Here is a 13,444-nt window from a genome sequence, read left to right as displayed (position 1 = left end):
CAAACCAGCTCCACTGCAGTCATGGCACTGCTACCCTGGGCTTCCTCGAGGCATGAGCCTTGAGACTCACAATGCATTCTTCTCAATGTGACCCAGGTGATATCAGTATCAGCTTGCAGGTATTGACACATCTCCCCGCATTTTAAGGCAATCACACCCCTTGGCTCTTTCCCTCCTTGCTGGGACACAAAGTCCAGGCTCAGGAGGCAACACTGTAATTCCATTTCAAAGAACTGGAAGCTGCCCAAGTCCACTACTCAGCACCAAGGTAAAATAAAATCCAACCCTCCAAAGCCCACAGCAATCACACTGAGCTGGCTCAGCTTTGCCTGGCAAACTGGAGATAAACAGAACTGAGCAAGATGCAAGACAGCAGCTCATTTTGAGTTACTGCTAGGAGAGAATCTGGACATTTAACTGGTTTCCCTGTCTTAATAAACTGTGAGGAATACTCTTGCCCCTCTGCTGAGACTTTGACATTTTCTGATCACAGCTCCTGGGCTCCTGTGCCTCTCTGCTTACAGAGCTCTCCTGGGGGCACAGCCCACATGAGCTGCTGCTCACAGTGCACCTTGGGCACAGCACCCCTGTCACAGACACTGTCCTGTCACACAGACAGTCCAGAGGGCTTGGGCTCCCTCATTTCACCTTTCCTACAGGTAAATACCATCAATGGGGCTGGGGTTATACAATGGATGCTGCATCATGACATGCAATCTGGCAGGTAGGTGTTAAACCAGTGGTCAGAAGTGGTTCTACATTGTGAGCTGCCTTTTCTTCATTCCTTCTCTTGGTTTTCCTGTTTCAAATCAGATTATAAATGCCCGCTCAGTCTTAAGCATCAAACCACTCAAAGCTATGCATTTGTTCTTTTCAAAGAATAAACAATTCTGAAGGAGCTGAAGGAGGGTAGATTTAGATTGGATATGAGGAAGAGATTCTTCCCTGTGAGGGTGGGGAGGCCCTGGCACAGGTTGCCCAGAGAAGCTGTGGCTGCCCCATCCCTGGGAGTGTCCAAGGCCAGGTTGGACGGGGCTTGGAGCAACCTGGGCTAGTGGAAGGTGTCCCTGCCCATGGCAGGGGGTTGGATGAGATGAGCTTTAAGGTCCCTTCCAACCCAAACCATTCTGGGATTTCATGAATTCCCAGTCAGCACTTTACAGCCTCAGTCTTGGTAAATCCCACACCCATTCAAACTGGAGTAGCATGATGTTTGCAGCAGAAAGCTACAATAAAGTGAATCCATAACCAAATTTCTGCTAATCCAACACGTTTGCTCTCTGCTTCTTCCTGCTCATCATGGACAGGGTGAAAAAATGCCTCTCTCTGTTCATATAAAATTTATCCCTTCATTCAGTTCCTTAGTAGGGAACAACAGCAGAAAAGGGAATTAGTAAGTAAATGTGTTAACAAAAGGAAAACGGAAAGCTACGAATTAAATTTCTGGAATGGCACCCAAATTAACAGCAGGAGCATGTTCTGTTAGTCATCCCCAAGCATCATTTCCTCCAGGTTGTAACATATGGGTTCTGACTAAGGCTCTGAAAGTTATACAAGCGGGAGACTGGCTTTCACCTGAGCCTTCAGAAGATTTCCAAGATTAAAAAATGAGGTCAAGTTTCTTCCCTAATTCTTTGTGAGGGGCAAACAGACTTGGGAATCAACTCCATCCTCCCATCATGAAGAAAGGAGTTCTTACAAATAAGACCACACAAATTTTTCACATTCAGTGCCTAGGACTATGCAGGAGCAGGGTCTGGAGCACAGCCGTTGCCAACCAGAAAGTTGTGCTGCTTTGCAGTTTCACAGTTGTTTCTTTAATTTCCTCCTTTTTAAGTCTTGAATTTTCACTAGCAATAAAAAAAAAAAGGCAACTTTAAACACTTGGATATCTTACCTATACTTCTTGACCTAAGGACTAGTGCCCAGCTAGCCTATAAATACTGTTTTCTTTGGAGGAGTTGTGTTTGTTGGTTTTTTTTCCTTTAATGCTTAAATTGACATAGCTGCATTTACTGATGGCTATTTAATTTTGCCTCATTTTGGACAGATCAAGATCTGTCTGGTGAGACAAGCAGGAGCAGTTGGTCAGCAAACGAGGGCAGGGCTCAGCTCTGTCACGCAGAAGCTGTAACATCCCTGACCCATATTAGTGACGAAGAAAGGAAAACCAAAGAGGTGCTTCTGACCCAGGAACAGAAATCAAATACCTACATCAGCAGAATGAACATCTGCTCAGATCATTAAATTTTCACATCTGTGTGCCAAATATGTCCTTTTGCTCATGTACCGCAGCTACTCTTCTAATCAGAGATGGCCTCGAGACATGACTCAGCCATGGGACCCACTGCCAGCTGTCTCCTCTGGAGCTGCCTGTTGGTCTCCTGTGGATTTATGAGCAGGTTCTGGTCTGCCCTACACTCAGGAGTTCAGTAGTGACAGGCACTGCTCTGGGGGAACAGCCAGCAGACCCCAGACAGTGCACGTACCCAGACAGGGGAAGTCAGGGACTTGCTCTGCTCAACAGTGAACTTCAGACATGTCAGCTGGTACCTGCACCTGACTATTGTTTCATAGAATCACAGAAGGGTTAGGGCTGGGAGGGACCTTAAAGCCCATCTTGTTCCACCTCCTGCCATGGGCAGGGACACCTTCCACTAGCCCAGGTTGCTCCAAGCCCTGTCCAACCTGGCCTTCAACACTTCCAGGGATGGGGCAGCCACAGCTTCTCTGGGCAACCTGTGCCAGGGCCTGCCCACCCTCACAGAAAAGAATTTCTTTCTAGCTAAATCTACCCTCGTTCAGCTTAAAGCCATTCCCCTTTGTCCTGTCCCTCCATCCCTTGTCCCAAGTCCCTCTCCAGCTCTCTTGGAGCTCCTTTAGGCACTGGAAGGGGCTCTGAGGTCTCCCCAGAGCCTTCTCTTCTTCAGGTTGATCAGCCCAGCTCTCTCAGCGTGCTCAGTAAATTCTGTACTGTCAGCATTGCCTCCGTAGGGAAATGGCACCACATTACAAAAGTTTCCAAATTTTAAATATTCAAAGGCCTTTAGAAATAAAGATGAATGGTAACACATTTTAGAAGAAAAAAAAAAAACAAACAAACTATTTCTGTCTTTAAAATGAAAACTTTATTTATTTAGTGCAATCACGTTTTGCATTTCACATTAAGACTTGTCTAATCCACTCAGAAGAATCAAGGATTTCTCCCAGAGACATAACTGGGAGCCAAAGCAGGCTCAGACAGGCAGCAACTGTGAAGGACTCAAGGTATCACTGAAGTGGCTGCTCTCATGTACCAGCTCTGTCTTTAGTATTATCCTGCCTATGCTATAAATTTTTAAAAGCATCCATGACCTTTCATTCCCACGCCCTGTGCACTCAGTTATAAGCATGTATCCCTTAAAGCAAACCTCAAGGATAAAACCCCCTCGCTGTGAACAAACAGCACATGCCATCAGACAACTTGCAAATCAGGAAAAAAAATTTTACAGCTTCATTCCCTATCAGCATCCAGCCAACATTCTTCTTCACTAAGTCACCCTCGGTGAAGTTACAGCCTGCGATTTGTCAGCAGCGTTAGTGAAGCGCAGGGAGGTTTCCCAGGGGGAGCTCGTTTTCCAAAGGCATAAAAAGCAGTCCTTGTCCCCATGGATACTCACAATTCAGTGAACAGGAGCTATGGAACGGGATGAGGGACTTATTTGCCTGAGTCATTGCTAGAAATCTATAGAAAATTAGGAGTTGAATTTATGGCTAAATTTGGCACGGCAGAAAAGGCTGAGCGTGCTTTTTTTGCTGGATGCAATCATAGCTTGCTGCTTTTTAAATTGATTAAGGCACGTGTCAAAGTCCAATGGCAGAGGAATGATGGGATTCACATATTTTACTGAACCTCAGAGCTTCAGAGGCTCGTCCTGCAAGGGCAGCAGGAAGGAGAGTCACCTCAAATCACCAGCCTCAACTCAAGAGCCACAAAAACACCCAAGGAACCCAACACCCTGGGCAGAGCCTGTGTTTTCCAGGTGAAAACCTCCCAACACAACTGCACCATGACAACCAATGCTTAAAAAAAAAAAGTTCTTGTCATAAGCAATTGAATTAATTGCAGGTAGCACCTCATTAACTTCCTTAATTACCAGTGCTTGACAGGCTCCACATAAGCTTGTGATTGCTGGTGAAATACCAAAACAGTTCCCCTCGCTAAACGCCTTTTTCAAAGGAAACTCTGAGATCAATGTTTGAAAAAAGCTGGATAAATCCCACTACACCAGATCCCCTCTGAAAGGAAAAAACCCAAACCACCACAAAACCACTTTAGACATGCCATGAGAAGCTGGTATTTCAGTATTTTCTGGAATCCCTCCTGAGCCCAGCATTCATCAAAGTTTATGCAACAACTGGTAGTGTTTTTAAAAACCATTTTGCTTCACCTACTTCCTGTCACCCGTAAACACCGTGTTTTGGTATGTAAATTATCCTCGTTTTAGTGCTGGATTTGTCAGCACCGCGCGCCAGTGGAGCAGGGATGCTCCAGCCATGCCTGGGAGGCTCAGCCGTCGGCTGGCCCTCAGCAGGGGTGGAGAGAGAGATTTCAATGCTGCTACCTAAAAAATCACCTTCGGAGAGGTGGAATGGGGGTGGGGAGCAGAGAGATGCCACTGCCCCGGCACCAGTCCAGAGGCAGGACGCTCAGCATGCTGAGAGAAGCCGTCCTGTTTTTCCTTCTTCCAGCTTATCTCCTTACTCTAGGATAGTATTAAAATTAACTTATTTTATAGGTATGAAATCCCCTTCCATTTTTTGGTCCAGTGGAAGGTCATGGGAGTTGGAACAAGATGACTTCTAAGGTCCCTTCCAACCCAAACCATTCTAGGATTCTGATTCTCTTTGCTACGTAGACATGGTATTTTTCCTTAAGAAGAGGGATGCCACCCCTCGCCTGCTGGAGAACCTGCCAGAGAAGCCCTACCACCCTCTGCACCCTGCCAAGATGTACCAAAACCATTGCTATTTACCCCATGCTACAATTCAGTGTCCAAGTGTTAATGCTCACTTGGCCAATGAGCTTCTCCAGCCAAAATCAACCCAGCACGAAGAGTTACCAGAACAAGCAAACTTTAGTTAGCTTTGCTCTGGGAAATTTAATCTAAGGGCAGAATTCAATCCTGCCTTTCAAACAGGCAAACAGCATTTTCATTTCCCATCCTGTTATAACCTAGCAATTGCATACTCTCAGTCTGTAAAACACTCTTAAAAGTGAAATATTCTCACCAGTGAATTAATTATAATCCACCAGGAACAGAAAGCAGCTCACCCAGGGACGGGGATCGGGTGATTATCTCTGGCTCTGCCTCTTCCTCCTGTTGTGAGGGCCCTGCTTCCCCTTCATCCCTCACTGGGAGAACTGATTTGGTCTTGGATTTCTTCTTCTGTATAGGGGTGACTGCTCCTGGCACAGGTTGTTCCTCTGGTTCAGTTGCAGTTTGAGTGGCCACAGTGCCTGTTGCTCTGCTTTCCTCCTCCTCCCCCAAGGGTGCTGTCTAGTGATGAGCAGTGTCTGATAAATAGTACCCAGGGCCCAGCACACTGCAGGAAGTTGCTCCTCTCTGGAGTTGCCACAGCATTCTCCTTGCAATTATTCTGTCATTTTATCAGTGTCTTGTAGTTGTTCAGGGGTGAACTTCCAAACCACTGGAGCAGAGAATTTCTCCAAAAGCTGGCCCATTTTTTCCTACACTCCATGCCACTCATGATAATCCACCTTTGGGGCAGATCTCTGAATAAACTCCCTAAAAATCTCTTTTGTAACTCACCATGGTGTGGACCACACACTGAGGAGACTTGGCAGGCCTAGCAACAAGAACATGCTTTCCTTTACATCCAAAGGGAATTCAAAATTCTCAAAAGCTGTAGTAACAGGCCTGAAGGAGGAAAAGGGGGTAAAAAGCAGGGAAAAATCTCCCTCCCCATTTCCCCTGCAGGCTGGGTATGATTATAAATGGACTCCCAAAGGTAGCTCCCAAGGCAAGGGCAGGAGAGGAGCACTGACCACACCATCCCAAATGACCCTCAATTGCCCTTGATGTCATCATGTCATAAACTGACATCCCACGGTACAGCAGCAAAGCAATCCTGATCCCTCTCCCTGCTCTGAGAAAGAGCATCACGAGGAGCACCTACGGGAATACCCACAGGGTCAGGTACCACACCCATTTAATTCCAGGTTAGGCAGCCCTACCAATCCTAGAAGATACCCACTGAGTAGCCCTTCAGACTTTGTGACAACTCCTCTTAAGGGTGGGTCATCACAGTCTCCAATTACAGACTAAGTTACATTTATTTCAGGAAACTACCTCAAAAAATTTCAAATTAGTAAAAAATCGCCACAAACCCACAAAACACCTCAAGATTCCCCAACAAAACCAGACAGCCAGAGTAAACTGTAGAAGGAGAGATTTTCAGAGTTCTTCAAATCATGGTTCCTACACAGCAGTGAATACACCTTTAATGTGACTACTCTTCTCACAAAATCACCTCATGTCATGTAAAAGCAGAGCTAAAAAGCCATTTCACACTTGCTTCTGTCCATCCAATGCATCATAATACTGGAAGACCTTAAAACACACCAGCAAAGCAGGGTGAGCCCAGGAGAGCACTGAGATCAGGAGGTCCCCTCATAGACCCACAGAATCTCCCAAGTTGGAAGGGACTCACAAGGATCATTGAGTCCAACTCCTGCCCCTGCACAATCCCACCCCGTCCTTGAGAGCATTGTCCAAACCCTCCTGGAGCTCTGGCAGCCTTGGGGCTGTGCCCTCTGCCCTGGGGAGCCTGGTCAGTGCCAACCACCCTCTGGGGGAAGAACCTTTTTCTAATATCCAACCTAAACCTCCTCTGACACAGGTTCATGCCATTCCCTCAGGTCCTGTTGTTGGCCACCACAGAGAAGAGATCAGTGCCTGCCCCTCTACTGTCCTTCATGAGAAAGCTGCAGACCACAATGAGGTCTCTCATCATCATCATCACCATCATCAGTCTCACTGGCCAGGCCTGCAGCAGCTGCCTCAAGCTCTCTGTGCATCTTGGACCATCCATCTCCTTTATAATCCCAATGACTGCAGCCTTACTGAGCTGGACATATTTTATCTTGTCCCCACTGAAGAGCTGTCCTAGTATCAGGCAAGCACGGGAAACTTGCCCACGCAGCCTTCAGAGTTAAGTTCAGCATCTCAGAACTTTTCACGTCTTTGTTTTCACAAAACATGTGAGACTGACCAAGTGTACGTGTGCCTGTGTACAGACATGCTGTGCTTCATTATACTGAGGGAATGTCAAATAGCCAGACAACAGAAAAGTGATGGGTCTTTGCACAGACCTTAATTTAAACTCTAACAGCAGCCTAACAAATCCTGGAGAAAAACTTCCTCAGTTCTTCCCGCCCATTGTAGCCTGCTGAGCTTCCTACACAAAGTCATTTAATGTTTCTGTGCCCACCTTTAGCATTTCTAAGACACACAGCAAAATGATGGGGAGTTCCTGGGTGCACCCTGGAGATCTCTGGATGAGCAGCACCCTACCCAGCAGTATGGAGAGCTCTTCTCATCCCAGCCTACTTCTGGTTTTAGCTAGGGACCTTTGGGGGAAAAATATAGGAAATATTCCTTTAAGACAACGTGCTCTTTCTGTTTTGAAAAAAACATCCTTCCAGAGGGCCATATAATTGCAAATAGCAACCTCCCTGGAAGTTTTAAAGGACAGGGTGTCCAGGTTGGACTGGGCTTGGAGCAACCTGGGCTAGTGGAAGGTGTCCCTGCCCATGGGCAGGAGGTGGAACGAAATGATCTTTAAGGTGCCTTCCAACCCAAACCATTCTGTGATTCTATGAACTCCTGCACCTGGAAAATCATGAGCCTCAGAGGTCCTGGAGCTGCTCCAGGAATGCTCTGCTCCCATTCCAGCCCTGCTCCATGGCACGCAGCACCCAAGAAAGCACCAACTGCTCGCTGCTGCTGGAAGTAAAATTCAAAAGAAAAGCTGTGTGAAAAGAATACAGTGTGGAGACAAAGGAAAAAGCCAGTAGCCTATTCTTTCTGCTGCAACAACCCAAGAGACTGGACAAGCATTCCCTGTAGCAATGCTCGCAAAGCTCTGAGAAAGTGGGGACAGGGACCTTTCACCACCACAAAAACAGTCTGTAGATTGGGGTATCCCAGCTCCCGAATGTTTAACAGAGTCATTCATCTGGAGTTTGGAAATGTCTTCCTTGGGAACCTTTTTAAGTGCTGAAAGAAGCTGTCACTTCTCATGCATTCCTAACACCACTTGACAACGTGTTAGAAAACACTCCAAGGCAAAGCTGCATTCCCGGACACGATACATTCATCAAAGTCTCCCATAATGGTTAGGAATTATGCTGAAAGCATCCCATTTGTAACAAAATAGTTCCTTTTTCTTTCTTTTCCCTCCTGCAAAGCTTGACATTCTATAGCCCTGACCAAAAGAATAACAGGAGCTTGTCAGCTTAAACATACTAATGGTTAAAAATTGAACTCTCCATCCCTTGAACAGCAAGGCATGAAAGGGTAACATCAGCATGGGTGTGTGAGAAACAGATCTTGGCCACTTTCCAAGGAGATTATATGTTTGGGTTGATAAAGATAATAGCATTGACATAGTAAACTCAGACTGCTGCAATGCACTTGCTTCACGTTAAGAATTATAATGAAACACAAAATATCCTTAAACATAATGTAAATTGATTAAAAATTGGGTAAGCAATCAGTCACAACATGTAAGTTACACCTATAAAAATACATGTCCCTGAGGATTTTCATGAGGTTTTGCAGGGCTCAGGTTTTGTTCTATCGAAGTGATTTACATTTTTTACAAAGAACTGGGAAAAAAAGCTCATCGTTACTAACAAATGCTATTTTGGAAAGGATTAGGAGAGTGTTGCAGCAAGAAGTGACAGGTCACAGAGACTGAGCTGCTTGTGTAAGCTGGGTGTGAGCAGCCCAACAATGCTGTACCCTCCTGCTGAGAAGAGCATATCCCAGTGCAGAGAGCACCGTGCCCCAGCTTTCAGGACGGGCTGTGAGAGCCAGTGAAGAATTGGGCCATACTGGCCATGCCTGAGGAGTTCAGCTGCACAGTTTACCCGAGAGTGTCAGGTTATCAGATTCATCAAAGAAACCAAGGCACACAGAGGATGCTCAGTTAGACAACCACAGTGGTACTTTGTGACTTGAAGTCTCTTCCACCATTCTGTTACGGCCACAGTTATAAGACACATGGCCTTGGCTATGGTCCCAAAATATTGATTCATATGGCCATTATCAAATGCAAACAAGATAGTTCAAATACTGGCTAGACAGGACCTAAGAAAACATGAAGTCAGCACCCCCAAATCTAAACAAATGTGAGTAATGCTCAGAGACAGGAGTCCCTGCAGCCCATCAGGACAAGGGTCTGAAAACTGGATAAGCAAAAAACCCCCAACCTAAACAACCCCCCTGTCTTGCACTGGCACATTCCCAGCTGGTGGGCACAGACACATTCCTTATGAGTCAGTATATTCAGACCCCTTGATCACAGCTGTTTAATAAGTTAAAATGTGTGGCCTACAGCAGCATGGATTTTATAATGTGGTGTAAGAAGCATAGACTATATTTAACAAACAACACTGGACAGACTCTACATTAATCAGAAAACACTACATATATATATGTTAAACACTATATACAATTTTGAAAGATTTCAAGAACAGAATCACAGAATTGTTTGGGTTGGAAGGAACCTTAAAGCTCATCAAGTTCCAACCTCTGCCACAGGCAGGGACACCTTCCACCAGCCCAGGTTGTTCCAAGCCCTGTCCAACTTGGCCTTTCACATTTCCAGGGATGGGGCAGCCACAGTTTCTCTGGGAAACCTGTGCCAGGGCCTCACCACCCTCACAGAGAATTTCTTCCCAATATCCATCTAACCCTGCTCTCTGGCAGTGGGAAGTCATTCCTCCTTGTTCTCTCCCTCCATCTCTTGTCCCCAGTCCCTCTCCAGCTCTCCTGGAGCCCCTTTAGGCCCTGGAAGGGGCTCTCAGGTCTCCCTGGAGCCTTCTCTTCTCCAGGTGAACCCCCCAGCTCTCCCAGCCTGGCTCCAGAGCAGAGGGGCTCCAGCCCTGCGAGCATCTTCGTGTCCTCCTCTGGACTCACTCCAACAGCTCCCCATCCTTCTGATGTTGGGGGCCCCAGAGGTGGGTGCAGTGCTCCAGATGTGGTCTCACCAGAGCAGAAAGAGGAAGGTGATGATCAGCCTGTGGGTGATGTAGCCCAGGATCCAGATGGTTTAAGAACACTTAGAAGACTTTAAAATGGGAAAACTATGTTTTGGAAAGAATGGCCTGGTAGTTTGAGCTTCGTACTCAGATTTCATGGAGTAGTGCAAGAAGACAGTGTTCACAGAGATTACTTGCCAAAAAAGGCTTGTTGTATTTTTAATCACATATTATTTCCTACATTCGTAAAGCCCAATACTAGTTCAAAAAACATACAGCAACCTTGCTCTCCCTGTTCCCTCTCCCTCCCACAAAACACTCAGCTGAGAGGAAAAAAAAGCAAAAGTCAACTTTACTTGACAAAGTCCCTTAAGGAGGAGGATATATAAAGACATAAGCATGACGCTGCTCTTGGCTACCTTGACGTGTACCTATGAAAGCAAACAAAAACTCCTTTCAATTTGACTTCAGGCACACTAACAAGTTACTATGGAACTGAAGAACCCGCTCGCAGAGAAGCAACCCCACAGAACAGCTTGCCCTTCTCTCAATTTCAGTAAATAAAAAAGACTAAAATATCTTCAAATTAAACATCCAAAGAAAAAAAAAACAGTAGTGCATGCACATATCATATCAATTGGTGTGACAGTACTTCGTTTGACTGCTCGGGTTTGTTTGTTTTTTAAAGACAAATCGCATTGCCTGCAAAACGTAGGATTGAAGAACCACTTAGTTCATTGCACAGTTCCATATTCAATTGATAAATAACATTACTACTAAGCACTTTCATTAAGCAGTTTTAAAAAATGAGTATTACTCTCTGACAATGGATCTCTTAGTTCAGTTAAACAAAATACAGCATCGTGAAAAACGTGACTAGAAGTTAGGAAAAAAGACCTGGGAACAATGCCTAGTTTCCATATGATTTTAAAAGGCTTTGTAATTATTTTTTTAACTTTCCAAAACTCATGTATTTCATCTCTCCTTAGAGGTTTTTCTATTAATAAAGACCAATCAATACGCCCACTTAAGAAAGCAAAGGCTGGTCTCTCTGAGGTCCCCGTGATTGCACAGCATGAAAGCTTTTTCCTACTAGCAAACAACAGCTTAATTACTAGTGAAAGAGAACCAGCAATTCGAGTAAGACTTTTTTAATCACCAGCAGTAATGGCCGCTCACTGAATGGAATGCAAATCCAGGGAGTGTGTTTCCCACAGTGCCCAGGATAAGTGACAGGTGAGTACACAGAAGGGCTTCATCGGTCAACAAACTATTGTGCAGTCGTGGGGAAAACGGGACTTGTACAGAAAAACGAAAGCACAGCTGTCTGCAGAGTGGACTGAAAAAAAAGAACACAGTGCATTAACCACAGGGCATCACTAGTAGCTGCCCTACCCCAAGAAAAAGAAATGTTGTAGGATAGACTTGCCAGAAGATGTTAAAGACCATTACTGAAATTAAAAGCAAAACAGATACCCTCAAATGATCCCATTTACTCGGTTCTCAATAAAACCATTGCTTCTGTACAGCACCTCTCTAGCCCTGATTCAGCTTTGCCCTTCCCCACCACGAAGCCTCAGCCCCCCCCTCCATGACCACAGCATCACATCCCGGCACCTCCACCCTGGGGCGGGCGCTCGGGTGGAAGGGCAGGTCCTCACCGGCCACAGACACAATATCATGAGGTGTGGTCTGAGGATTGTCAGACCTGATTTCCTTCTATGACAAGGTGACCCACCTAAATGATCAGGGAAAGCCAGCTGATGTGACCTTTTTGGATTTCAGTAAGCTTTCGATACTGTCTCTCCCAGGATCCTTCTGGGCAAACTGTCCAGCCCACAGCTGGATAAACACATCATGGGGTGGGTGAGCAACTGGCTCACGGGGCAAACACAGAGGGTGACAGTGACTGGGGTGACATTAGACTGGGGAGCTGTTACTAGGGTGGTTCCATCTTGGGCTCTGTGCTCTTCAACATCTTCATCCATGACTTGGATGCAGCACTGGAAGGGACACTGAGCAAGTCTGCAAATGACACAGAACTGGGAGGAGCTGTTGAGTCCCTGGAAGGCAGGGAGGCCCTGCAGAGAGACCTCACAGATCAGAGGGTTGGGAATCACCACCCATGGGAAGGAAGTTGAACAAGGGAAAGTGCCGGATTCTGCCCCTGGGATGGGGCAACCCCGCATGGACGGACAGACTGGGAAGGAGAGGCTGGAAAGCAGTGCTGGGAAAGGGCCCTGGGGGTCCTGGTCAGTGGCCAGTTGTCCCTGGGTCAGCAGTGCCCTGGCAGCCAGGAGGGCCAACCCTGTCCTGGGGGCATCAGGGGATTGTCCCGCTCTGCTCTGCCCTGGGGCGGCCTCACCTCAACATTGGGGCAGTTTGGGGGGACACAATGGAAGGAAGGGATTGAGCCATCAGGGAGTGTCCAAAGGAGGCAACGGAGATGGGGAAGGGCCTTGATTTGAAGCCGTGGGAGGACACTGAGGGCACTTGGTGTGTTCAGCTGGAGCAGAGGAGACTGAGGGGAGACCTCAGTGCAGTTCCAATTCCTGGGCAGGGGCAGAGGAGGGGCAGGGACTGAGCTCTGCTCTGGGGGGACCAGGGACAGCAGCCAGGGAATGGCTGGAGCTGTGTCAGGGCAGGCTCAGGTTGGATCTCAGCAAAAGGTTCTTCCCCCAGAGGCTGGCTGGCACTGACCAGGCTCCCCAGGGCAGTAGGCACAGCCCCAAGGCTGCCAGAGCTCCAGGAGGGTTTGGACAACGCTCTCAAGGACAGGGTGGGATTGTTGGGGCTGTGCTGTGACAGGCCAAAAGCTGGATTTTGATGTTCCTGAGGGGTCTGTTCCAACTCAGAATATTTTGTGATTCTGTGATGGCAAACGGTCACCAGGAATAATTGCAAAAGCTTCCTGGGGAAATCAGAGAAGGTGGTGAGGTGTGTGTTTTGCATAAAATTCTTTTGTTCAGAATTTCTCAAGGGACACTGTCTGTCCCCTGTGAACCAGCACTATGAAGAGATTTCAGCATCTCTGCATAAGCATTTTTGGTTCTCATTTTTAATATTTTCAGGCCTTTAAATGATGTATTAAAAATACCACCTGGCCTTGGAATTAATTTTTTATAGTTTATTTCTTTACACATTTTCTATAGAGATTTTGGCAAGACCTGGATT

General features: G+C 46.5%; 1 protein-coding gene across 7 annotated transcripts in view; it reads right to left on the bottom strand.

The window, feature by feature from the left end:
• Window positions 1-13,444, bottom strand: part of WNK2 (WNK lysine deficient protein kinase 2) — a 118,661-nt gene that overhangs the window by 80,987 nt on the left and 24,230 nt on the right. The gene's annotated exons all lie outside the window — the stretch shown is intronic.

Source organism: Pipra filicauda, unplaced genomic scaffold, assembly GCF_003945595.2.
Source record: "Pipra filicauda isolate LSUMZ 115617 unplaced genomic scaffold, ASM394559v2 scaffold433_size896684_pilon, whole genome shotgun sequence".
NCBI lineage: Eukaryota > Metazoa > Chordata > Aves > Passeriformes > Pipridae > Pipra > Pipra filicauda.
The sequence above is the reverse complement of the archived record's forward strand: the minus strand, read 5'-3'. Positions and strand labels throughout refer to the sequence as shown.